This window comes from Rosa chinensis, chromosome 5, assembly GCF_002994745.2.
Source record: "Rosa chinensis cultivar Old Blush chromosome 5, RchiOBHm-V2, whole genome shotgun sequence".
NCBI classification, from domain to species: domain Eukaryota; kingdom Viridiplantae; phylum Streptophyta; class Magnoliopsida; order Rosales; family Rosaceae; genus Rosa; species Rosa chinensis.
In genome coordinates this window covers 2,001,664-2,027,110 of record NC_037092.1, presented here as the reverse complement: position 1 = coordinate 2,027,110, position 25,447 = coordinate 2,001,664, and the positions used below count along the sequence as shown (strand labels likewise).

Below are 25,447 nucleotides of genomic sequence, written 5' to 3'. Positions count from 1 at the left end.
TTTGGGTGCCCATCCCTAGTATTCTTTATGTTGGGACAAGTCTAGTTTTGATTAGTTTGGTGGTTTGTAGATCTTTTGTATCCCCGGATTACAAATTTTGATGGTTGGGTCTACAAATTTCAAGGTCATTACAATAGTTCTGTTGTTGATAATTATCTTGAGGAGACTAAGGATTTACCTGTAGTGTTTGCTAATTTCTCTAGAAAAGTTTCATATAGTGTTTTATTACAAGAACAACTTGTTGATGCAGTCTATCTTAGCTCTAGGGTCAAACAATTTATGGCCTTTGTATGCTCCCCATTGGGATATTCTCTTAAACGATTTCAATCGCTAATTCAATATACATTCCTTTCAACAACAACAACAAAAAAAAAATCTTTGTTTGTTTTTCATTTTTCAGTCATTAGTTGGTTCTGGCTGAATTGTCAGCATCGTATGGGTGCGTTGAGATCAAATCAGCATATGTTAACTTAAGGATCACACTAAAAGTTTTCTCCAGGCAAAGGAAGATGCATGCTTCATAATTGACAAGTCTTTCATGTATTGCCTGTTTTAGTTTCCCTAATCTAACTAAGTTTTATTTCCTACCTGCTTAATTAATTCAAAATTACATTATGATTCCTTGTTTATACTAGCTTGTAGATTTAGTTTTATTATTTCCCGATTTATTGTTTCCTGTTCCTATTAGATTAAAGGGTTAATGCTCTATAAAAGCATCTCCCTGGATTAGATTATTGAAAAATACAAAAGTTCGAGCATTATCTCTCACGATATTCTCAGCAGGTTAAACATCCTTCTTCTTCTTGCATTGCGCAAAGTACGTACGTAGTATTATTTTTCTTTTTGGTAGCTTTGCATGAGCCCAAAGTATTAAGTACGTAGTAGTTGCGAAAGAACATTAATCTTCAGTAATATTTTGTAACGTTGCTTGGGACCTCTACAATACTGTTTTATTTTGAATATTTATGCGCGCAGGATTTCTTAAAAATAATAATAATTTCTCAAAAGATCTCCTCTTTTGGTATCAATTGCTTTTGCGTACTTTATGAGGAGCCATGCATCTGTTTTTTTTTTTGATAAAACCATGCATCTGTTATATATGCATATATATACAAATCGTTCTTTTCTGACATGTATTAGTAAGCTCGGTAGTATCTCTTATGCTATCACTCATTGTTCGTTCAATGCATGGTAGTTGCTGTTAGTGCATGCTAGAATAAACCGCTCTACGTACGCCAATTACATTATAGTTTAAAGGGATTTTCTTGATAGTTTTACCAATTACAAGTAATTAACCCCATTAGGACGTTTTTATCTTTCTTTAACTTTTTACAGAAGCATGGGCTGCACAACTTCAAAATACTCCTCAGAACTCGACGGAAGCATGTCACGGCAGTACTCTTCAGAATCTGAGTTTAAAGGGACCACAATAGTCGCCCTTTTCTACCAGGGGGGAGTCATACTTGGCGTTGACTCTAGGTCCTCAAATGAAGGGCAGTCTGAAAAACCACTTAAAAGTAATTAATCTATAACTCTTCCTTGTTTCTTATACTCGGTCACTAAGTATATATACGTTTAAGATCTTTTTCTTTATACCTAATTCCTTCCATATTTCCAGTTATGGACGATAAGGATAAAATGTTTCCAATATCTTCCCATATAATTGCCATAATGACGGGGACGGTTGTTGATTGTATCAAGTTGTGCGAATATGTGAAAAGGAAATGTTCGCGCCAGGTAAGGAAATCCAAAACCATGCTCTCTCACTCTCTCTCTCTCTCTCTCTCTCTCTCTCTCTCTCTCTCTCTCTATATATATATATATATATATATATATATATATATATATATATATATATATATAAAGAAAAAGAAATCGTCTAACCACAATTGTTTGACAACACAGTTCAAGAAGAAGGGTGAATCCGTTCCTTATGCATTACAAATGGCTTGGACACATTTAGATGATCTATGTGAAAAGGAGAACAAATTATTTGGTGCCCTCATTGCCGGATGGGATACAGACAATGTAATAACAACTACGTCCTATCACCTCGAAATATTTTTTTAAAAATATTTTTATCCTATTTATAATGATATAACTTCTAATTAATTTTTGTTGCAGGGTTTTCAAATTTATCGCATTTACATAAAAGACAGTAAAATTACGTCTGAACAGGTGTATTCTTCGTCTATGTTTACATCACTAGGATCTGGCTCTAAACATGCTAATACAATTTTGCACCAATTGTAAGTAGTGATAATTTTTTCACCCTTTCACATTGTCATGGTACACAAACTGAATTGCTTCTTCTTTTTTTTAAATCTAACCTGAGCTGCATAATTATTCTAGGTATAAGTCTCTGTTGTTGGATGAAGATGAAGTTGTTGACGTGGCTTTAAAAGCTTTATTTAATGCAACGTTCTTCGATAAGTTCAGTGGTGGACCTCTAAACAGTAATATTTCTTATCCTTTTTTCTTTCTTTTATATGTTTAACATATATACAAATTAACTCCAATATACATGTTCTTCTCATTCTCACTTGAATCTTGTCTACTTTTTTTTTTTTTTAATCCAGTTTATAAGGTGCATGATAAAGAACCATGTAAAAAGATACGTAGCCTCAACGCGTTGGATGTTGAAAAACCCGTTGTCCGCTCACCATTGGACTCTAAACATTACAACCTCCACGAATATGAACCGAGAGTGCTTTTCTTGGTTTATTCTACTAGTTTCGGACGACCCATCTTTGCATCTCAACTCATAGATCATTTCAGGTACATATGTATAAATGAAAGTGTTCTTCTGGCAATGTGTGTGTGTATCACTATATGTATTCATAGTTATCCCTTTTATTTTTAATTTGACAGGGAACAAGGTGGAAAGGCAATAGCAGCTCATCTTGTAGTGAAGAAGCAAGACTTTTACTTTCACCGAGTGGTGTGCGAGTCTAAAGAGGACGCTTTGCGAATATATCAATATGTGAGGAATTATACTTACCAGCTTCCCAGGGATACATTCCTGCCTCCGGAAAGTTTTCCATACCAAGTTGTTTTGAAAACTGGAGTGCAGGTTTATGTGAATAAGAGCACGGAGGCTTTGTTGCAGGTCATTATTCGTGCGTCGAATTAGTGAAACACACATGCATGAATGTAGCGTACGTTAGAGCTAATGTAGGATTCAAACATAGGCCATTTTCTTTTTTGCAAGACGCAGATATGAAGGCTTTTTTCTTATATATCCATAGTTATAAAGAATTCTCCCTTTTTTAACAGAAATTTATAACAAGTTTGTTGTCTATAATTCAGTCACCTCATTGAACCGGCATTCCTACTTTTCTTTATGAAATTATAAGAACAGCTGCATGTAGTTCATTCAGTTTGTTTGTTTTTTTCTCTTCCCTAAAGATGATGACCGAGCATCACACATGCACATTAATGAAATCAAGGACATTTACGACATGGCATATTATATTGCACTTGATCTCAATTTTCTCCATATGTGATCATTGGACGTTGGAAAACTACAGTTGTGGAATTAGCAGGGTAGCTGGTGAGCAACTCCAACAGATTCTCTATATTTTGATTTTTCTCTACTTTAAGGAAAAATAAGTCTCTTTTGCTCCAACAGATTTCCTATAACTATCCATATTTTAGGGAAAGTGAGGAAAGAGAAAACCAAATTCCCTATATTTACAACAAACTCTAAAATTTTAAGGAATAATATGGAGATTTTAGAGATTGTTGTAAAATAGGGAATCTGTTGGAGTTGGAGAAGAAAAAGAGGCTAAAACTTTGACTTTTACTTCCCTATAATACAAAAATTATAGGGAAGCTGTTGGAGTTGCTTAGATGTGAAAAGGTAAGGTCCATATTGATTTCGTTGGCCTATGCGCCAATAACCCCCATCGAAAGACGTTACGGCTGCATGAATTGTCTAAAACTTCTCATCTAACCACATCATCTATCTTGAGGACATAAGTATAAAGACAAAACCAGCGGTCCACATTTGAGTCAAGTGACCCTTCCTAAAACAATAACAATAATTAATGGATCCGGCTCCTCTAAAGTGAGGAGTCTGTGAATTTACTTCAATTTCATTAAATCTGAACCCTTTGTCTAATCTAAGAGTCCTAAACCTTAACACATCACTTTTTCATTAATTTTTTGTTTTTAATCTAAACCCTGTAAGAACGCATGATGCACACAAGATCATATCACAAATCACATAACACACAACCTGCACAAGAACCAGAAACATTTATGCAGCACACCAGAAGCATTCCTAGTCTCGGTAGGAGTAATCACCTGGTTTGACACTTTCAATCCCTGAAGCCACAGCTTGTCCAAGAGCATTCATCGAGCCAGACATCTTCTAAGATCAGGAATGAGCAGCTGCACAAATGGAAGAAAGTCTTCTATGCTTCAACACTAGATGCTTCAAAATGGGGCTGAGAATGTATGCAAGGAGCAGTGTTGAACATACACTACTAGAATTTTGGCCTTAGACATCACGACAATTACGTCGGTGAGGAATTCACGCGATGTAAAAAATTATCATTAACATAGATTCCTCAAATACTGATTTCTATGCATATAATTAACATCATTTATTACTGCTGACCGATATTTACGATTTGATTCTGAAATTTTAAAAAACGCGGAACGGATGAAGTTAAAAATTTGAACACGCGGGGAACAAAATTTCCATTCCACCCACACTTTGTCAGTTTTCCCCCTTCTATCTCACTCACTATTATCTCCCAATTTTCGCACACTCCCTCTTCCTCGAAACCCTAGCTCTCTCCTCCTTCCTCTTCCGCTCTCTTTCCACGGCCACCACTGCCTCCCTCTCCTCCGCTCACTCCCGCTACTATCTCTCTCTCATTAACCGCCTCCGCCCCTTCGGCGGCGCCATCATCTCCACTGACAATTTCTCTCTCTGCAAATGAAACACATTTTTAGCAAAGCAAACTCAAACAAGTGTCCTTCTCTAATCCCCATCCCTTCCGTCAAGCCCTAGTTCCAGCAAGCCAAGGAGAATGCGCCTCCGCCTTCAGATCTAATTCGTCATCCTTTTGATTCTCACAGACGGAGATTCCCAATTCCTCCCTCTTTCTATAAAGAATCGATTCACGATGGCCCCTTTTTATCCAGATTCAATTTCCCCAGGTAGTGTTTGTTTGATTTTTGGTACATGGAGATGAATTCTGTTCCATTTTGTGTGGTTTCAGTTTTAGATTTTCAATTTTAATTTTTTTTTTTTTTTGTTTGGGGTTTCATTTGAGGGCGATGGCTATGACGGTGAAGCAAATGGCCTTTTTTGGAGGTGGATTACCCCTCGTGAACCACCTGGCAAAAATGTGGTAAGTATCTTGGTTGATTAATATTTGTACAAATATATTACTAGAATAATTTTGTTGACAGGTTCTCTGTTATGATTCATGTTCTCACCATTGGATCTCCTTCATCAGGAGGAGTGGGGAAGTGGTTTTGATACTTGAAGATGACCATGAATTGGTTTCACTTGATATTGTGAGCAAACAACTTAAAAATTTTGGGATTTCTACAGACCAGGGTTGTCCTGTTGGCTCGTATGAAGAGAGCCTACTCTTGCTTGACAGAAAGGATGCAATTTCTTACTGAGGGGAAAGAAGAGGCTAAGGTGATAAGTTATATAACTGGCTTCATGTTTAAATGCATATGCAGCTAAGTTTATTTGACATGTGACTGCTGAATTTTAGCTGAAAACAAAGTTTAGTATTCTGCAAGTGTTAATTTTTTCTTTGTATACAGTTGCTCTGTTCTTAGATTTCTAGGTGTCTTGTTGTCAGCTTGCTTTCGATATTGTTTTGTAGAATTTCCTGTCTTAGGTAGTTAGTTGATTGGATTTCTTGCTTATGTTGTCTGAAAACAGAACTTTGTAACTAGTTTAATAGGAATGATGCAATCCTACTCCAATAAACAAGCTCAGAGCGAAAACAAAAATTTGAGAATATGTCGATACAAGCTCAAGTTCAGTGCTGATAAGGTGTGTATTATGTAGTCTTACCATCTAACTCTTGAATAATTTATTATTAGAATATCATTTTCCTCTGAATAAAAAGAACGATTTTGAGGAATAGAGAAGATTCATTGATACATAGGTTTGTGCATTTGTATGCCCCAAGATTGAAATACATTATTGTCACAGTATATTAATGGTGCTAGGTGGTGGTTTAAGATGCTTATTAAATCTTTAGTTCATTATGAAGGCCAACATTTGGTGAATTTTAATATTAAATGGTTAATTTATCTAAAAACTATGCTTATAAGGTTTTGATTTTAACACATTGAATTGATGCTTATAATGGTTCTTGTCAAATACTTCATATCTGATGTTGAGTTATTAAGAGTTGTCATAATTCACAAGTCTGTGTAATACTTGGGTAATGAAAATTATTAATCCTTGCTTAAGAAGAACTTTGGGTGGCAATGTTCTAATGGTTAGTGTTCTTCTTTATCCTTTAATTTTATTTTTGTATATGCTATCATGTTTTTAACTTTCTTTTGACTATTCTACAGAAGTGACAGCAACATTTCTTGTGTTGGTCGTATTGCCATTCAATCATTCTGTGTTCCACAGTGTGGTTATTCCAGCCTGGTGAGTGGCAATTGTTAGTTGGTCTTCAACTGTTATTCTGAGGCTTTGCTTTGCAGTTGCCTCTTATTTCTTTTCTCTGCTGTTTTGGTGATTCATATGGGTTGTGTATGTCTTTTCCTTGCTCAAATCAATATATTGTATTACTGAATCAAGCATAATACAGTTGATACTGTTGGATTGCAGGAATGGGACATGCTTTCCTTCCTTAGATCTCTAAAAAGCATGCGACAATCTTCAATGCAGTTGTTGTGACATCCCCGCCTAGTCTTCTTTCATCATCATCCTCCTCTACAAGATGGCAGCACATGGCATCCTCCCTTTAATACTACTACATGCGCGCTCTCGCCTTGGTCAAGAGATTCGATTATGTTAAGTCATTGCCCTCTACTTTTAACTACTTTTTGTGATTTGAAGTTGCAATTTAAGTGGATATCTGTGAAACTAGTTCTCAACTCATTGGCACATGTATTTGCTAGGTTCATTCGCAGCTACACCAAGGACTGGAAATTCAAGTTACCAGTATTTTTATCTTATAACAAACTGCTACTTTTTTCTCCTTTTCTTTTTATTGTATCTACAAACAGAGCAACTTGTCTTCATATGGTTTATTTAGGAAACTTTAATCTTGTTCTTTTCTTTTGCTATTGTATATGGAGAAGTTTAGGCCATATGTCCCTTTCTCTCTACTCTTTGTATTGTTTTTATCAATAATATTAATGAGAATTTTCTTTTGCTTACCACTGGTATGCTCATTGTGATACATTTCTAGTGTAGAAACTAATTTAGTAATCACTTCTAAACTAGAAATTGAAGTAAAAAGAATGAAGACACAACAATTTGAAATAACAAACTGATGTTATAAATGACTCATGACATCAATTCTATCTATAAAACATATGTCTAATACTGATATATAAATCACTTTCTTATGTAAAGCGATGTCATAGTAGGATACGAAATCAGTTTTTTATAAATCAAACGATGTCTATAGTCATTTTATACATCAGGACCTTACAAGAAACTGATGTCCAAAGTCATTTTTTAGCAGATGTTAAAACCGATGTCTGAGATTTCCTGATCTTTAACATCACCCACTAAGACATTGGATGATTTTTTTTTTTTTTAACATCGGTTTCTGGCTGATGTCTAAGGCCAAAATTCTAGTAGTGATAGGGACTTTCTCTTCCTTATATATTGGCCAAAACTTATCCTCGGACTCATCCCATAAGGAATCCTCGTTTTACTTCATGTTTATCAGTTTAGGAGACTTAAAACTTATCACAACACTTCATGTTAATCAGGTTATTAACAATGAGAGTCCTACTCCTATCAAGAGATATACATCTTGATAGGTGACTGGTATTAGAGTTATAATCACATATTTCTTGTTATTTATTTAGCTAGATCAATTGTTCTATTTACTTAATGCTTTTAGATAATGTTAAGTCCACTTAATTCTAACAAACCCTTGTTACCTTACCGTTAACCATTGAAACAAAAAAAAAAAAAAATTGGGATTTGTTGTCGATGTTTAACCTCTGCGTCTTTATGCTGAACCTAACCATAATTAATTGTCTACTTCAACCCCTTTTCTGCCGTGCTCTTCCTGATTTTTTACACGCATAGAGGTCGCCGCAAAACCCCACAAACCATTACCATTCCTGATCTAATAAGATCTACTATTTCTGCTTTCATGTTATGATGCATGTAACTGCTGTGGTATCACCAACTGGTGTCGAGATTAATGCGTGAACCCTAATTCGTGAATCAGGGATCAACGTACTCTGCAAAGTGTGTTGTTCCGGAATCTTAATTTCAGTGTGGGATGGCTTTGCATAGCAAGAAGTTTGCGCTATCTAGCTAGTTATGTATATATACGGGAACCTCTCTAACTTTCCAAATACCTGTTTCTGTAAAGTTTGAAATAATCACTGTGGAATCTATATTACTGGAACCTGTCTGTTGGAAAGTTCTTGTAAAGTTTGAAATACGTGATTGGACCTATTACTACATGTTGGACTCTATATTTGTCTATATCGATAATGCCAGAAGTTATCTTTAACTAGCAAGGTAAACAGAAACTCCATGCATGTAGTGATTTAATGATTAAATCTCCCTCCTTCGGTATATTCATGCATGTACATTCAAGACAAAGAACTCAATTTCCATGAAAAAAATGGTAGGGGAGCAACTTAACAAAATAAAAAACCAAAAATAAATTGCAGAGTTGAAATTGAAGAAAACTACAGTTGTGAACCCTTGCCCTTTTAATTTTTTTTTTCTTGGTAAGAACCTAGGCTCTTTCCCTCTTCATGAAAGTTTTTCTGCAACCTCAAACCCCATGAATCCGCCCCTCGGTCAATAATGAGCTGTCTTTAAGACTTTATGTCTTCATTTCTCGGAACAAGGAAAAAAAGAAAAAAAAGTAAAAATAGACTCCGTAAATAAAATGCTTTAAATGTGGCAAACCTTTTTTTTTCTTTAGGTCTGAAAAGAGAATTCTGTTGCCCAAAATGGAAGGCCTCCCGGAAACTGTTGCCATCAATCAAACAACACTTCAGAACATGCTTTAAAGAAGGGCGGCATGTGAAAGCTGTAAGTAGTAGTCAACAAGGAGCAACTGGCATCGTTGTTAAGGTTGATCAGCAGAAGCAGTTGATCACCATTTTATCTGATATGCAAGCAAGGAAACTATCTGCATGTTCTTTGATCAAGATGTGGAGAGTCCTGAAGTGAATAGTGGTGATACAATGGGCGACTCCCACTGCTTAAGGTATCACAAAACCCCTCGTCGAAGTTCGAGGTTTTCTGGAGGTGGAAGAGGACATGATAGGCAGGATGGTTTTGGTAAAGGAAGCCGATCAGCTAGTAAGGGTTGAAAACTGTTGTTGTTGATCGTCTGCATTGTATTTCAGACCTTGATAACGTGGCTGCTGCCGTTACAAACACCATATCGCTCTGGTTGTGTGAGACCCCAATGCTTTACATGAGGACTCACATGATCGAGAGATCAAGCAACCCCTTACATGATGACTCCCAGAAGAGATCCCTGAGCAACGCCAATACATGGGTGGCATGAGAACTCGTATGAGGCTATGACTCCCATGAGAACCCCCAAGCAATGCCGTCATGGTGGCATGAGGACTCCTCCTATATATTAGGGCTTGATTCAACTTTTGGTTTGTCAAATGATTATTTTCTTTCATATGAAAATTTCTGTGAAAATATGATATGTAGAAAGTACAAACAGCATGGCAGCACTAGAAAGAACAAAATAAATTCCAAATTAATTGCAGCTAGTCACTAGTACGAGGACAAATGTATGCTTTACTCTTCTTTATAACAGTAATGTAGCTTGTTATATAACCACAGGAAGCTAAATAGCCACCGTTGCTAGCATGCGTGCAGTTTAAGCTAGCAAAGTAAACAGTCAGAAACTCCATGTAGTGGTTAATGATTAAATCTCCATTCATGAATGCACATTCAACATCAACTCAGTTTTTATGGAAAAAAAAAGTAGACGAACAACTTAACAAAATAGAAAACCAAAAATAAATTGCAGACTTGAAATTGAAGAAAACTACTGTTGTGTAATTGGCTGGGAAGTTCCATACGAACTGACTGTGAAATTCAAATCAATAATGGAGGTGTAGTGTTGACTCTGATGGCCTATGAGCCAAGGAGTTCATGTGCATCAAAAGTTACAATTGCATCATTCACTCGTTCAAGGTTAAAGTTGGATCATAATCTTCTGTGCACTCTTGAGGCAAGTGGCCCTTCCTAAAACAATGAGAAAAAAAATTGTTTACTTCACACTACTACAAAAAGTGCATCACACAACGGTGGAAATCTGTTGTGTGATTTGGACCATGTCTGTCATCTATCTCGGTGTTGTGTGATGAGCACACTCCAACAACGGTGAAACACCGTTGTGTGTATACCATAGACACAACGCATAAGTTAAAACCGTTGCACCGATTCTACGCATGCCAATGCCAGAAATTGGATGCGGCGTATTCAATTGTTGTTTCGATGATGGTCAGACAACAGAAATAATTATATGCTGTTGTTTGTTAACTTCTCACACAACAGAAAAATGACACTCAGACAACGGAAGTAATACCATACTGTTGTGTGATTTAACATTGGACAACTGATATCTATTGTTTCTGTTGTGTGAGTACTAATGAGACAACAAAATTTTATAGAGACCGTTGTGTGATTTAACATTGGACAACTGATAGCTATTGTTTCTGTTGTGTGAGTACTAATGAGACAACAAAATTTTATAGGAACCGTTGAGTGATTTTCAGTGGTTTATTGTGTGATTGACGACAAATGTGTATTCATCCTACGCTCGTTCATTATCAATATTTGCATAAATATAATGCTCAATATATTTACGTAATGAAGTATTCTAATTCAAGCGTCTAGTGTTCCAAAAGAGCTAGCATTTGTCAATCATCTATATATACATTCATGTATCCAAAAGTTGTCAATCATCTATATATACATTCATGTATCCAAAAGAGCTAGCATTTGCACAAATATAATGCTCTATATACTTCCGATGACCCTGAAGCTTTTGCTACGTCCAGGACCTGCAGATCATGACAGAAGTTTGCAATCCTGGACCTGCAGATCATGAAGAAGTTTGCAATGCTCTGGACAACATTATCTTTAACCTAACCTCGAATGTCTCACTCACAATTGGCCTGCACGATGATCAGATCATTGTTAGAAAACCAAATATGCAAAGAAAAACACCATACCTTTAAGATGACCAATGAAATGTTCAATACTAATCCCAATGCTGGAAAACAACCAATTCAAATGAAAGATATTTATTCCTTATGCTAGTAGAAGAAAAGGATGGTACCTGCATGAGAATTCATCAGCTTCTTCAATTGAACACATCTAATGCATCATGTCAAGTCTTTGCCACTGAGACTAACTGTTAACAGTACATCAATAGTACTCCATGAGGAATGCATATCATAGAATTTCAACGACTTCTAGCCCCTGTCAAAAGTAAAGAACTTAGTGCTTAATTGCTACTAAGCACCAACTCAATACTGCTAGAAAACAGAATACTTAAAATGCTTAATTGCCCCTTGTGCCATATGAAACAGAAATTGAAAATTTTCAGTTCATCACAAGCTTTCATTCTTGCTTATATAATGATTTATCACCTGAAAGCCCCACCAGAAGCTGTCAAAATAATACGCCGAAGTGCACCCTCTGGCAAGCCTTGGATACACTGAAGAAATCAGAATTCATTAGCTTCATTATTATTCACAGGAGAGGATATAGGATGTAGAAATAAAGAAATGATGAGGCAAGGACTAAATTAAGGTGTATCAAGTAATTTAACAGTGATTTGGGTATCACCAACAAGAATGCAGCAAGTTTGATAGCTATGATGATAAAGATAGAAACATAACTCAATTAGCCACAATAAATAAGGAGCCCCTGCATAAGTTTCCAAAAAACTTTGAATCAAAAGCATATATGAACTACTAATATGAGAAGGATATGATATGTGTGAGAATTTTAGTGGGACTTGCAGAAAGCAAAAAAGGCTGTCATTTTGCTGAGAATTTATTAAAGGGTACTACATAGCTCCTTCTAAAGGGTATGCATTTTGGCAAATGGCATCTTGTTTGAGACATAATCTCCAGTTAGACCAACAAAATAAGTCACCTACAGTTCACAGCTTACCCACTCTGTGTGTGTGTGTGTATATATATATTAATACAAAACTTTGAGAATGTGGATTCCAAATTTGTCAACACTAGTTGTCTAGCAATAGAAGATGTTCAGATAGTACGTCATGACAGTTGTCACCTCATGAAAGATGTTCAGATCTTCTGAAGACGAGACAAGTGATAAGTGATAAGATTAAGGCATGGTTCTTGCTTGCAAAGTTGAGGGATTGAAAGATAATGTAATTCCAAAACAAACGTACCTATACAATCTTAGCAAATACATCCACAGATATAACCAATGCTAAAGGATTGACCAGATAAATAACTTTGCATCCATTTAATCTGAATAACTGAATAACCAACAAGATCAATGAGAACTCAAGTACCTTCCCAAGTTGATCAAATCCACACAGAGACAATTTTACTCTTTCCCAGGTAAACTTTAAATGTCAAAGCGAAACTACTTCCACATTCATATTCTACACCCATTTTAATGCCTCTTTCCTAACGGGTCCTATGATTTGAAATTTTTTTGATGATTCCATTTGCCATCACAGCATGATAACAAACTCTAATGCCCAACTCGCGTATAAAGTGATATGTACTATAACAGAATCCAAAACTATTCTACCAAAGATTCTTTAGTGGTCATGTTCAAATATTAGAGTTCTGATCAAAAACTCAGAAACGTAAGAAGCTAGACAATAAGCATGATGATTTTGCATGCATAGATGACTAAGAAATTTGTTACCAGTTTTGTACTATAAGAGAAAAGCAAACTTAGGATGCCATGTGCCAAAAGCACTAATCAGTTTGTACTAATCAGTTTGTTTTGTTTGTTTAGCAAACTAAGGGATACTATTCGAACATCTGATCTCCTGCCCTATCAGGGTTAATTCCATCCAAAATAGAAATTTTTTTACCCAAATTGTAGTTTCAAAATGTGACTAAATAATGAATAGTGAATACAATAGAGTTGGCCAGCAAGGCAAGACTAGTACCTTCACATTAAGATATTCCCCTACCAAAATCCATAATCTGCCGAAATTCAAATGATGTTTAATCACTATTAGATTGTGAGGACCATCAAGAATGACCACAAATAAGTAAATGATTACTTACATGGATGTTGAAGTCATATGATACAGAAGTTGGAATAAGCTTCCGTAGTTGAAAGACCTGAAAATTGTTACAAAAAAGTGAAAACAAGACTATGAAATCTTATTTCTATCAACTAAGACAAAATTACGATGACAAAAATGAAAACTGTATGTTTCTCTGCATCAACAAGGAAAAGTTGGACATTGTTTCATTTGGTTGACTCTCAAAAATATGAATAATCCAATTTGCAAAAACAGAAAAATCTTCTTGAGAGATGTACCCCATTAATAATTTTTTAGGACTAAATTCGAGATATCCACAACCAAATGCTGTAGATAGCCCTTCTGAGTTTATTCTAAACTGACATCGTATCCATAATGAACATAAAGCTCGCACAATGCTAGTATTTACCTCGCCTGGAGTTTCCAGGAGTGGCTGCTGGTCTGTTGAACCTACAATCTGCTCAGTATGTAGATTATCCAGAGAGGAATGCCTAAGGGAAGCATCAGACAGTATTTTAGCCGCTTGAAGAGTACTTAATGATTTTCAAAAAGACAGCAAGCTAGGGAGATATCTCATCTCCTATATAGAACAATAGTTAATGTTTTGTTATCAAGAAAACTGTGCTGGATAAATCAAGGCTTTAATTCCACTAGTAATAAAATTTAATGCCAAATAAGGTCATTTAAGTGTAACCTGATGCTAAGGCTATCACAAGATCACAAAGGACTTGAAAGAATGAGAAGATAATCCATCAAAACAATCATAAGTTATGGGCGACAAACCTTCTTTCAAACACCACAAGGGTAGCAGATGCATCACACCTAATGGAGTGGTGAAAATTAGGAGGTAGATAAGCATATGAATCCACTGTGTTTCAGATATGAATGAAATTAGACCTCTTTATGATCATAGAAATATTAATGTCAACAAACAAGGCCACATCGCTTTTAGCCCTTATCTGTCCATCACTAGCAGTAAAACTACACAACCAAATTATAATTAATCAGATTCTACTTTTCTTAGGGTTTAGGCTCCATAGAACAATCTACTAGTATTCTAATCCAAAACTGATTGATGCGGTTCAAACTATTCAGATAAATAGCAAAATCCAAAACTCAAATCCATAGAAAATCAAGCACCAAATAGAATCATACAGAGGAGAGAGAGAGAGAGAGAGACCAGAGTGATGGAGGAGACGAAGGCACAGGCAGCGCAGAGAGTGTAGAAGATGTCGTCCTGCCATTGAGTCTACTCGTTGATGTCGTCCCACCAGCTCACGCCTCCAACGGCGGCGGCGACGGCACCAAATCACTAAGAGGTCAGCAGCAGCACAGCGCGTTCGCCTCCGCCATCTCGGACAACTCCGTCTTCTGCATCTCTTCAATTGACCCTAGTTTGGAGGCAAGGAGGAGAGAGAGACAGAGGAGAGAGAAAGTGGATCTAGGGCACTCTTATCTCCTCCATCGCTGAAGAGGATTTGGATTTCAAGGGATAAAGAATAGAAGCAAGGAGATCGAGAGACTGAGATAGTGAAAGGGGTTTCGTGGAGGGGGGGGGAGAGAGAGAGAGAGAGAGAGAGAGAGAGAGAGAGAGAGAGAGAGAGAGAGAGAGAGAGAGAGAGAGAGAGAGAGAGAGAGAGAGACAGAGAGAGAGACAGAGAGAGAGACAGAGAGACAGAGAGAGAGACAGAGAGAGAGACAGAGGGGTTTCATGACTGAAAGAGCTCGAGAGGGGGGTTTCGTGGGAGGGGGAGAGAAAGGGATTTCACGACTAAGAGAGAGCTCGAGAGAGGTTAGGTTTCATTTAGTTTCATTTTTCTTTCAGACACGATGTGGCTAGGGCTGGGCAGGAGGTACAATTAAACTTCAATAAATTCTAAAGTCGCTCACACAACAGAAGCCTAACAAACTGTTGTAAGAGTGCACTATATAAAATCAAAATGTCAAAATATGGAGGGAAATATGCCGCATACCGCACTTTGGCTCAAATTAATGTTGCCGCCTATGTTCCCACTTCACACAACAGAAAAGTATAACTTCAGTTGTCTGATTTCTACAGCTTCTACTAGGTTTACCTTGTAGAAGACATTCAAGCAAGCTTCTTCAAAATTTGGCATCCAACTTTCAATCACACAACGGAAATCTCAAGTACCGTTGTACTAAGTAGCCCAAATTTCAGATTTCAAGAGGCAACCAAGACTCGAGAGTGGAGGGAAATTTGCGGCTAAATTTTTAAGACTCAGACAATGGACAATACTTAATTGTGTTGTGCAATGTAGTTCTGAGAAAAAAGTTATCACTTTGTTGACATTCACACAATAGAACATCACTAATACCGTTGTGCAATAAAGTTTGCTCAAACACACAACAGACGATTTCTGTTCCGTTGTGTGATTGGTGTTGTGTGATGCACTTTTTGTAGTAGTGTCAACTCCATTGTTGTTGCCGTGCTCCATTGTTCCAAAGAAAAAACTAATCACTAAATTTATTCCTAGACAACCTTGTTGGTGAGTTGTGACTTGTTGGTAAGCTATAATTCCAATATTGTAAATGTCATTGGTTTGATTCTCACTGACATATGTAAGAGTGGAGTGGGCTAAGGTTTAAAAGAAAAAAGAAAAAAGAATCCCTTAAATCTCCTATTCTGCTTTCACTAGCTTGGGACCTAATGACCTCGTGGTGTACCCCTCCACCCGGTCACTACAATGAACAACTTTAAACTAGGATCATGTTGAGTCCAGCCCAAACCAGAGAGAGGAGGAAAAATGAGCCAAAAGGCCCAGCCCACTCCATACTGCACTCACCCTGCAACTCGGACCAGCAAGTGCTGAATCTTAATCATCATCGAATCAATTAATCTCAATAAACCTATACTGGTATTCTCAAAAAAAAAAAAAAAAAAAAGATTTCCTACTGGTTTCCCTCTCCTCGTACGTTGAGGGTTACTTATTTAAGATTTCGTATCATACTTTGCTTTACATTATCTAATCAATGATAAAAATATTCTCAATATATATATATATATATATATATATCGATGATAAGAATTATTATTATTATTTTTTTTTTGAAATAAAGGTTCATTGTATTATATAACCAGTTAAAAAGCCAGAGTCTAACATACACTTAATGACAAAAAAATGGCGAGATAACGACCAAGCTCCTATATACGCAATGTGAACTCATTACAAGTCAATCTGAGCCCACTTTGTAAAGCGAACCCATAGACAAAGACCAACTCCGTGTCTTCTAAGGAAAAATCATCTTCTAACCTTCCATCTGCCAGACACGCAATTGTGGTACGAACAGAAAACTACTTCCCAGCAAACAAATAGGAATCAATTCATCATCCATAAGCCGCTTTCTCCAGTCCAACTTGAGATAGTTACCAATTCCGTAGAACCATGATCCGAATTACGATTGGCACTTGACAGACCATAAAGGCCCAACATCACCCAAGGAGGTCAAACTCTCGGGTTAGACCAGCCCAAAGCACTAAGTAATAAATGAGAGTGTCAAGGCACCCTCCAACCTGGTCCAATTCTGCAAAGAATCAGACCTTCTCAAATGGGCCCAGAAGGGATTAAGCCCACATGGTCCAGGCCCAGGCCCGGAGGCCCAAATCCAGACAAAAACGTTGGCCAGAGCACCACTCTGCTGCCAGACTTCCGCCGCCGGCTCCCAGTCCGAGGGACGTCCAACCCAGGCAGCTATCATTGCCCCTATCAGAAGCAGCACCGCACCACCGTGGCAACGCCAAGCCCAACCACAAATCTGGAGATCAACATTGACCTCAAAAACGAAAGCCCGACCTTGACCCGATTCCAAATTCGATTAGACAGCCCGAGACGCCGACACCACCTTGAAGGGGAGCCAATCCAAGGTCCACCAAGCAGATCCTTGATCTCAGGTCGACCGATCAGAACACCGATCACCTACTCCAGGATCGAAACAAACCTATGCTTCAGAACCACAACCTCTCTCACCGATCTCCACGCCTAGGAAGAAACCGAGGAGAGAAACCGACAACCTGACTGAGACAACGCCGGAAAAAGGTTCCCCGCCGTCTGTCTATGACTACCTCCATATGACATATTGACTTTGTGTAGATTATTGAAGTAATTGGTTGGTTTCTCTTAAATAATGATAAGAATGTTCATCTCACAAAAATAATAATAATAATAATAAAAATAATAATAATCAAATAATAATAAAAACAATAATAATAATAATGATAATGATAATAATATTGATCATGATAATCATAATGATGATGATCATAATGATGATGATGATGATGATCCCGAATTCTCAATTTTTAATTCTCAATTTTTAAGTGCTCTATATAACTGAGCGGTGAGCACCCCCTTAAACCGTACAGTTCTCTCTAATACTCAGTGTTTATACAAGGTCAATCTTTCACACTTCGTCTTCTTCCTTCTTTTAATTTATTGACCTTGTGCATTTCAGAATTCAATAAACTCTAAATATTTTCTTGTTTGCTGGAGGATTCTAGTGAGATACCATCGAAGAGAAGCACTCATGGAAAAGCCGATACAAGGATCATCAATGGTGCCTTACCTTCCACTCGAGGTAATGACCGAAATACTTGCAAAACTTCCTGTAAAAATCTTGTTGAGATTTAGGGTTGTGTGCAAGTTATGGTGTTCCTTAATCTCAAGTGATCATCAATTCGTCAGAGAAGACATTTATCACTATGAATCATTCCGACTTGCTTTACAACTTAGAGTTTTACTCGATCAGTTAATGATTCCATGGTGCTCGACGAAACTTCAATCAATATCCGGATAGGAGACCGCCGTAGTCGTTTCTGTATTGTGGGGTCTTGTGATGGCTTGATATGCCTAAAAGAAGATTTTAGTGGTGAGATGTTGCTATGGACTCCAAGTACAACAGACTCCAAAATATTACCAAGTACTTCTGAAATAGGAATAGGTCACGAATGGAGGTATGGATTTGGTTATGACTGCAACAGTGATGACTACAAGGTGCTAAAATTTGTTCCCCAACAATATGTGTTAGATAATCGCGATGACTTTAGTTATAATTCAATAATGTACAGACTGAGAACGAATTCTTGGAGAAGGATTCAGGACTCCCCTCTTGGTACTTGCTTTATTGATATGGCTTCTACTTTTGTCAGTGGAGCTCTACATTGGAGGGCATCTGTTCCAAGATCATGTGTTGCTACAAAAACTAGCTTGAGTGCAGTAATTGTTTCTTTGATTTAACAAGTGATCGAGACATACACGGAAGTGCCCCTGCCGCAGGATGTTGGGGTTTCTTCTACACTAATTGATGAAGTGGGGGCTTCAAGAAGGTGCTTATGATGCTTACTTGCGAGTACTGACATAAATGATTCAATTATAGGCTTATAGCTATTTGGGTGATGAAGGAATATGGGGTGCGAGACTCTTGGACAAAAACGGTCAGAATCCCATGTATGTTTGGCCGTATTTTTATTATCAAGTTATAACCGATGACATAGTTCGTGGAAAATGGAGAAATTTTATTGAACGTACTTGGGAAACCAGCTTCCTACAATCCAAACAAAGATTCAGGAGGATATTTTGCAACAGAGGATGAAGTTAGAATTTATTATCCTCATCGTGTCGGCTATGTAGAAAGCTTAGTCTCACCCAATGCTTACAATAACCTTGTTGTTGTTGGCAACTTGTCGTCTCAATATTAAAATTGCACGCACAATGTGAAAAGAAGTGAAGGATCGATATCCATGATAAAAAGATGAAGAAGAGCAGGAATGGACAAAAAGCGAATAAGGCACAAGGTTTTGCCAAACAGAAGAACAAGGATCAAAAGGGAACTGCCCCCAAGTGTCACAATTTTGCTAAGTAACTTCCGTTGTCGATTGACTGGCAGGGTAGAATAATTGATAGGACATGTTTATGTACTTGTTCTGTTTCCCTTTCATCTATGCTATATCATAAAGTAATTCATTTGTTGTTTCTATCAAAACAAATATTGTGTTCTATTATCTATATGCTTCTATATATCATTCAGCTCATTTGTAGTATTCTAACAAGAAATAAAAATAATATTGAAAAAAACATGTTTTTTAGAGGACCGCACTATAAAAACATGTTCTTCAAGCACGAACCACAAGCCTCAGCTGGCAATCCGAGCGCCGATCTCTAGCAGAAATCTCCAACCTCGCTCCTCCTCCAGTCCTGAAACCATGACGCCAATCTCCTTCTCATAAAGCCCGATGCCACCAAAGCAAACGTCGGTCTCGTTTGCAAACCCACAACAAAGTCTGTACTTCGCCTCTTTCCTCCTGCCAAAGTAGCCTCCGCAATGCATGACCGAGATGAAGCCTTGTCCTCGTACCTCTTGCAGCGCCGGAGCACCCTGTTGCAGATCGGAGCCAACAAGCACTGCCACACTGCTCGCGAAACCTAGGTTTAGGTTTCGGTCTCTCTCCCTTACATTCAATCATGTTAAGAATTATAAATGATTAATGTTAAAAGTAGGGAGGTGCTATTCACACACCATTTTTCTCTATTCACACACCCTTTCTATTTTTCTATTAGTTTAGTTCAATTTTTTTTTTAAATTACCCTAACTACCCTCTCTTGTAATTCTGTTTATTTTCTTCTTCCATTTGACGAGTTAATCATGAATCAAATATCATTATACAATAAATCAATTTTTTTTTACCTATAAATTAAGGAAAAATAGTACGCTTTTTAACTGGAATGACCTGTATTATTAGACAATGAATATGCTTCTCATGTAATTACCTTCATCCAATTGAATCCAAATTGCAAAGTTTGTCCTCATACTTTTGCAAAGCACCAAACTCAATGCTTATTTGTTTATGATTCTTAATCCAAGTGCATCATCCTCAAATATATATATATATATATATATATATAAAATTAGCGTTTTATCCACTTCAGCCACAAACTTCCACACTGTAGCCGATAATGTGCACATAATTTGGAGATGCTCTACATAATATTGAATGCAATGAGTTGCAATCTTTGTGTGGAGACAATATTATGTTCTACTAGCATAATGTAGTAGAACAAATCATGTCTATCATTATATGGTCATCATTATTAGGCTGTTATAAAGTTTTATAGTTGCTCAATGGATTCAAATACACCAAATAATTTCAGTTAGAATCTTATCAAGAATGATGGATTCAAAGGGGCTCGAATAATCACTGAACTCATATTTTTCTTCCATGTCTCCATTGCAAATCAGATGTAAAATTTTCTCCAAAGATGGGTCTAAAGTTTCTTGTTCTGCCATAATTGAACTTCAAAGCATCACATTGGAGATATAGAATGACTATGAAAGAAGTTTTTGATGGAAAAGAAAAGAGAGAATCGAAAAAAGTTTTGAAGTCCTCTATATCTGCTGGAAAATAAGGGTTTAGGATTTGGGGATGATTGACTTGCCAAATAGAAAAAAGAAAAAGGAAAAAGAAACATAATTATAAGGGAGGATAGTTCGGTTAATTTATATAAAAAAAAATTGAATTAAAGTAATAAAAAAATAAATTGGGTGTGTGAATAGAAAAAAAAGGTGTGTGAATAGCATCACCCTAAAAGTAAGTACCTTTATTGAATTATATATAGAAAAGGGATCAAAGACCTTTTACTTGCATTGTAAGTACGTACTTCAAACTGTTAACCAGTTCAAGCAAAAATTGTACCATAATGATTAGATGATAGATTCTCAAGAGTTGGTATTAAGTGTTTTCTTGTCATGAATTTGATTCAATACTAGAGTGTTGAGCATACAAATCTCATAGGTTTTCAACATGGAATTAGGAAAACACCTAACACAGGGGCGGACCTGTTATCAGGCACGACGGGGTCCGGACCCCCAGCCTTTTTCACTTCGCACTTAATTATGCTTAAGCTTTATAATGAAAACAACAAAAGTTGAGTTTGCTAAGGAAAATCTGCTGCTGGACACCACCCCCCCCCCCCCCCCCCCCCCCTCCAAAGCTCTTTAACAACTCAGGTGAGTACTGATAAAAATAGTAGCAGTGTTTGATTGATTGACCATAGGAGTATTTGGGATTATGATCGATAAATAACATAACCATAAATAAATATACATAAATAAAGGATGATTAGTGATTAATTTTTTTTGCCTTATTTGCTGATCGTCAAATTAGTTTTGATACTTGGTTTGATTAAAAGTCATCTTATCTTCATCATTTATTGAGCTGTTCATTCACATTATCATTGGTTTAGTTTTAATTATTGGCTTACGAATTATATACTACATAATTTATTAAATTATTGTTATAGTTGTATTTATTTACAAACAAATTTTTTATAATAATTTATTTCTGATAATTTATACTTCTATATGGACCCCCTGAAGGTTTAAATCCTGGTTCCGCCCCTGACCTAACATGCTCCACATGTAAAGTAACCCAACACATTACAAGAATTCCCAATTAATTTCTCCAAGAAACCCAGCTTACTATTATGAACACTGAGAGCACAACTAGGTTGCGGTCCCCGGCATCACTAGCTTACAGAACTCATACCCCCAGAACCATACAAAAGCTAGCTATGATATATATCAAAAACAATTATTTTTATTACAAGATTTTAACCTCTAACACTAATCAAACATCAAGTAAATAGATCGATCTACTTACAAAAGATAATGCTGTGAATGGACTCTTCATTTGCATTCAAGACGAACAAGAAAAGCACAAATTAATTGCAGATTTGAAAATGAAGAAAACTACAGTTTATCAGAATTAATAGAAGTATGTTCTAACTGTAAAGTTCAAAACATTCAAGGACTGAATATGTATCAGAAATTAAGGCATGCGCTCCATGAATCGCCGGAAACGTATCATCTCACCATCAGTCTAGAGGGTCAAAGTTTACATCCAATTTATCAAGGTCAGGGCACATTTCAAACAAGTGGCCCCATCTTTTACAACCATAGCAATAATTTAATACTTTATGTTCTTCGCCATGGATGTCCTTCTTCGCGCAGGGAAATAGGGTACCACAGTCTGTACATATGTAATGTTTCTTCGGGCAAACTGAAGTTTTATGATCTCCAACGCTAAAACAGTATCGACAGAAAATGTGTTCTCTTTTGACTACAGGTTGAATCGAAGGGTCTCCAGCAGCTTCGGGCTCTTCTCTCTTGGTACCTCTTTGAAGTTCCATAGCTAAATTGAGGAAGAAAAGATGTAAATAAGATCGATTATTATACCAGAAGAACACCTCGATTATATAAACTTCTTTTGGTCTGAGTATTATATAGGTGTTATTGTCATCTCCTGTTCTTATAAACGAATTAATTATAATAATTGCTAATAGAATTAGAAGTAGGAAACTGAATCAAACTAGGATTCCTTATTTTTTTGAAATATTTTATTTTACATAGATCAGAGGAAATCTTGATCGACAAAGTTGAAAGTCTTTTTAATTTCCTGTTTTGATTTCCCTATTTAATTTTCTTACTTTTTAAAGCTGATGAATTTCCTAAATATGGAGATTACACATATTGACAGGCGACATAAAAGAGCTACCACATATTCTCTATTAGAGCATACATTTACAGATTGATACTTACCCTAGAACTGGGAAAGAAAACTAGTTTAATTATTGTTCTTCAAAATTATAATTTCCTGTTTTTCTTCAAATTATATCACATTAAATTTTCATACTTGATTGCTTTTTTAATTTCCTGTTTCGTTCTTATACTTTCTTGTCTTTTCTTGATTGCTTTTTGGGGTTTTGTCTATTTACCCCATTTCTAGGGATTTTTTTTCCACTTACCCCATTAATTTTTTTTTAATTCTCTCTTACCCAATACATTCTAAGGGAGTCTTCCCTAATACCCCATTAAGATATTTTATTTTATTTTAATTTTTTTTAATACCATTTTACCCCTTACCCTTTTGTTACTTAGAGAGAGAGATAGAGAAAATGGAAGAGAGAGAAACCATAGGAGACTTCACCGGAGCTCGTCACCGGCCGCCGAAATCCGGTCACCGGCCTCCGGATTCCTGTCACCGGCTGCCACCCACCTGAACTTGCTGAAAATCTCACCGGAAAGTTTTTTTGCCCCCAATAGACATCTATTGCCCCCTAATAGAGGGGCAATAGACGTCTATTGCCCTAATAGTCTATTGCCCCCTAATAGACGTCTATTGGCCCCCAATAGACGACTATCAGCCATGTATTGCCCCCCAGTAGACGTCTATTGCCCCCCCATAGACGTTTAGATTACCGAAATGGTAATTAATCTTCCTAAAACTACACAAATAAAACTTTGATTAAAGAAAAAAAACGAGGAGATTACATCAATTCAAAACATCTATTGCCCCCCAATAGACGACTATCAGTCATGTATTGCCCCCCAATAGAACTTTCAGTCACCAGAATAGGAACTAATCTTCCTAGATTTAGACAAATAAAACTTTGATTAAAGAAAAAAATGAGAACATTACATCAATTCAAAAAGTCTGTTGCCCCCCAATAGACGCTTTAACATACTTCTATTGCCCCAATAGAACTTTTTTTCCTTCATTTTTTCTTTCTTTTTAGGAATTCTGCACCATTTTATGAAAAAAAAAAAAACAGATAAATTGATCTGGGCACCCATGTCATCTTTTCCATTTTTGTTGCAGTCGAAACTGGCCAAACCTGCCAAACTGGACTCGAATATAAGGAACCAACCATGAAGATCCGAATTCCAACAAGGCGAAGCCCTGACCGGGTCGGGTCGGCACCGTTGTCTCCAGCATAAGAGTCATTGGTGATGATTTTGTGGTGGTGGTCCTTCTTGCGGTCCTCGGCTCCATGGCCGGCGTTGAGATTGTCAAACAGGGAGTCGGTGCAGTTGACGGTGTCGCAGGTGGTGAAGCAGAGGCGGAGGCGCTCGGAGATGATGTTCATAACCGGCGCTCGGAGACGATCCCCAAAACTGGATCCGACGAAATCTCCTGGCCTCCGCGACGACCCAAACCATTCAGGCAACGTTGCGAGCCTGGTGAGACCGGCAGCAGAATTTGAAAATGACGACGGCTGTGTGTGAGAGAGAGAGAGAGAGAGAGAGAGAGAGAGAGAGAGAGAGAGAGAGAGAGAGAGAGAGAGAGAGAGAGAGAGAGAGAGAGAGAGAGACTGCAGATCGCAGAGGGATAGGGAGAGAGGAGAGAAAATTGATGGCATATGGATGTAATTCATTAATTAGATGGAGGGTAAAATTGTTATTTTAGTTCAAATTGGGTTAGTGGGAATTAAAATCTTTTGCTGGGGTAAGTGAGATAATTTTTGCTCATTTTGGGACTTTTGGTCAAGAACCCTTGCTTTTTAAATTTCCTGTTTCGTTCTCAAGCTTTCTTGTCTTTTTTTTGTTTTTTGTTTTGTTTTGCATTTTGCTTACATGGAGCCTAACCCTGCAATAACCTTAAACAAATCTTGTTCAAGTTCTGAGGAAAATTGTGCTCTGCAGGGATTGAGATGAAGGGTGTCATGTGGGTCTGTGGTCTAGTATTTGTATTCCATTTGTCTTCAGGACTCAGGAGCGAAAAGTGAGAGTAAATAGATTTCTGATAGTTAAGATCTTCTGTATCGATTAAGCTTCACATGAAGTAGAATGTGAAAACTGACTCTGAATTGAGAAAGTTTGACATATAAGAGAGAAGTGAGAGGAATTACTTCACTTACTTGGTTCCAAATTACTTCCAACTGATTCATAATTAATTCCGACTTAACATTAGACATATATGTGATCTACGTACCCACAAAAAAATTGACTGCGAGTCTAGCAGCTTCGGATTCTTTTGCCTTGGTACCTCTTTGCATTCCGCAGCTAAATCAATTACTGTACTACGAATCAGAGGAAAATCTTGACGATTCATCTTGACAAAATTGATATTCCTTTTGATTTCCTGTTTTGATTTCCCTATTTAATGTTCATACTTTTTCTAGCGGGTTAATTTCATAAATGGG

The 25,447-nt window shown here is 36.9% G+C and overlaps 1 long non-coding RNA gene across 4 annotated transcripts; it reads left to right on the top strand.

Annotated features, from left to right (window-relative positions):
- Nucleotides 1-4,723: 4,723 nt before the first annotated feature.
- LOC121049415 lies at nt 4,724-7,376 on the top strand. Of its 4 annotated transcripts, none has more exons than XR_005800111.1 (5): nt 4,724-5,366; nt 5,475-5,665; nt 5,932-6,031; nt 6,565-6,643; nt 6,827-7,376. It is a non-coding gene; the product is annotated as an uncharacterized LOC121049415 (long non-coding RNA). The 4 variants fall into 4 exon arrangements; XR_005800110.1 differs by having other exon boundaries at nt 5,918-6,031; XR_005800112.1 differs by lacking the exon at nt 5,932-6,031 and having other exon boundaries at nt 4,728-5,172; nt 5,289-5,366.
- Nucleotides 7,377-25,447: the final 18,071 nt, after the last annotated feature.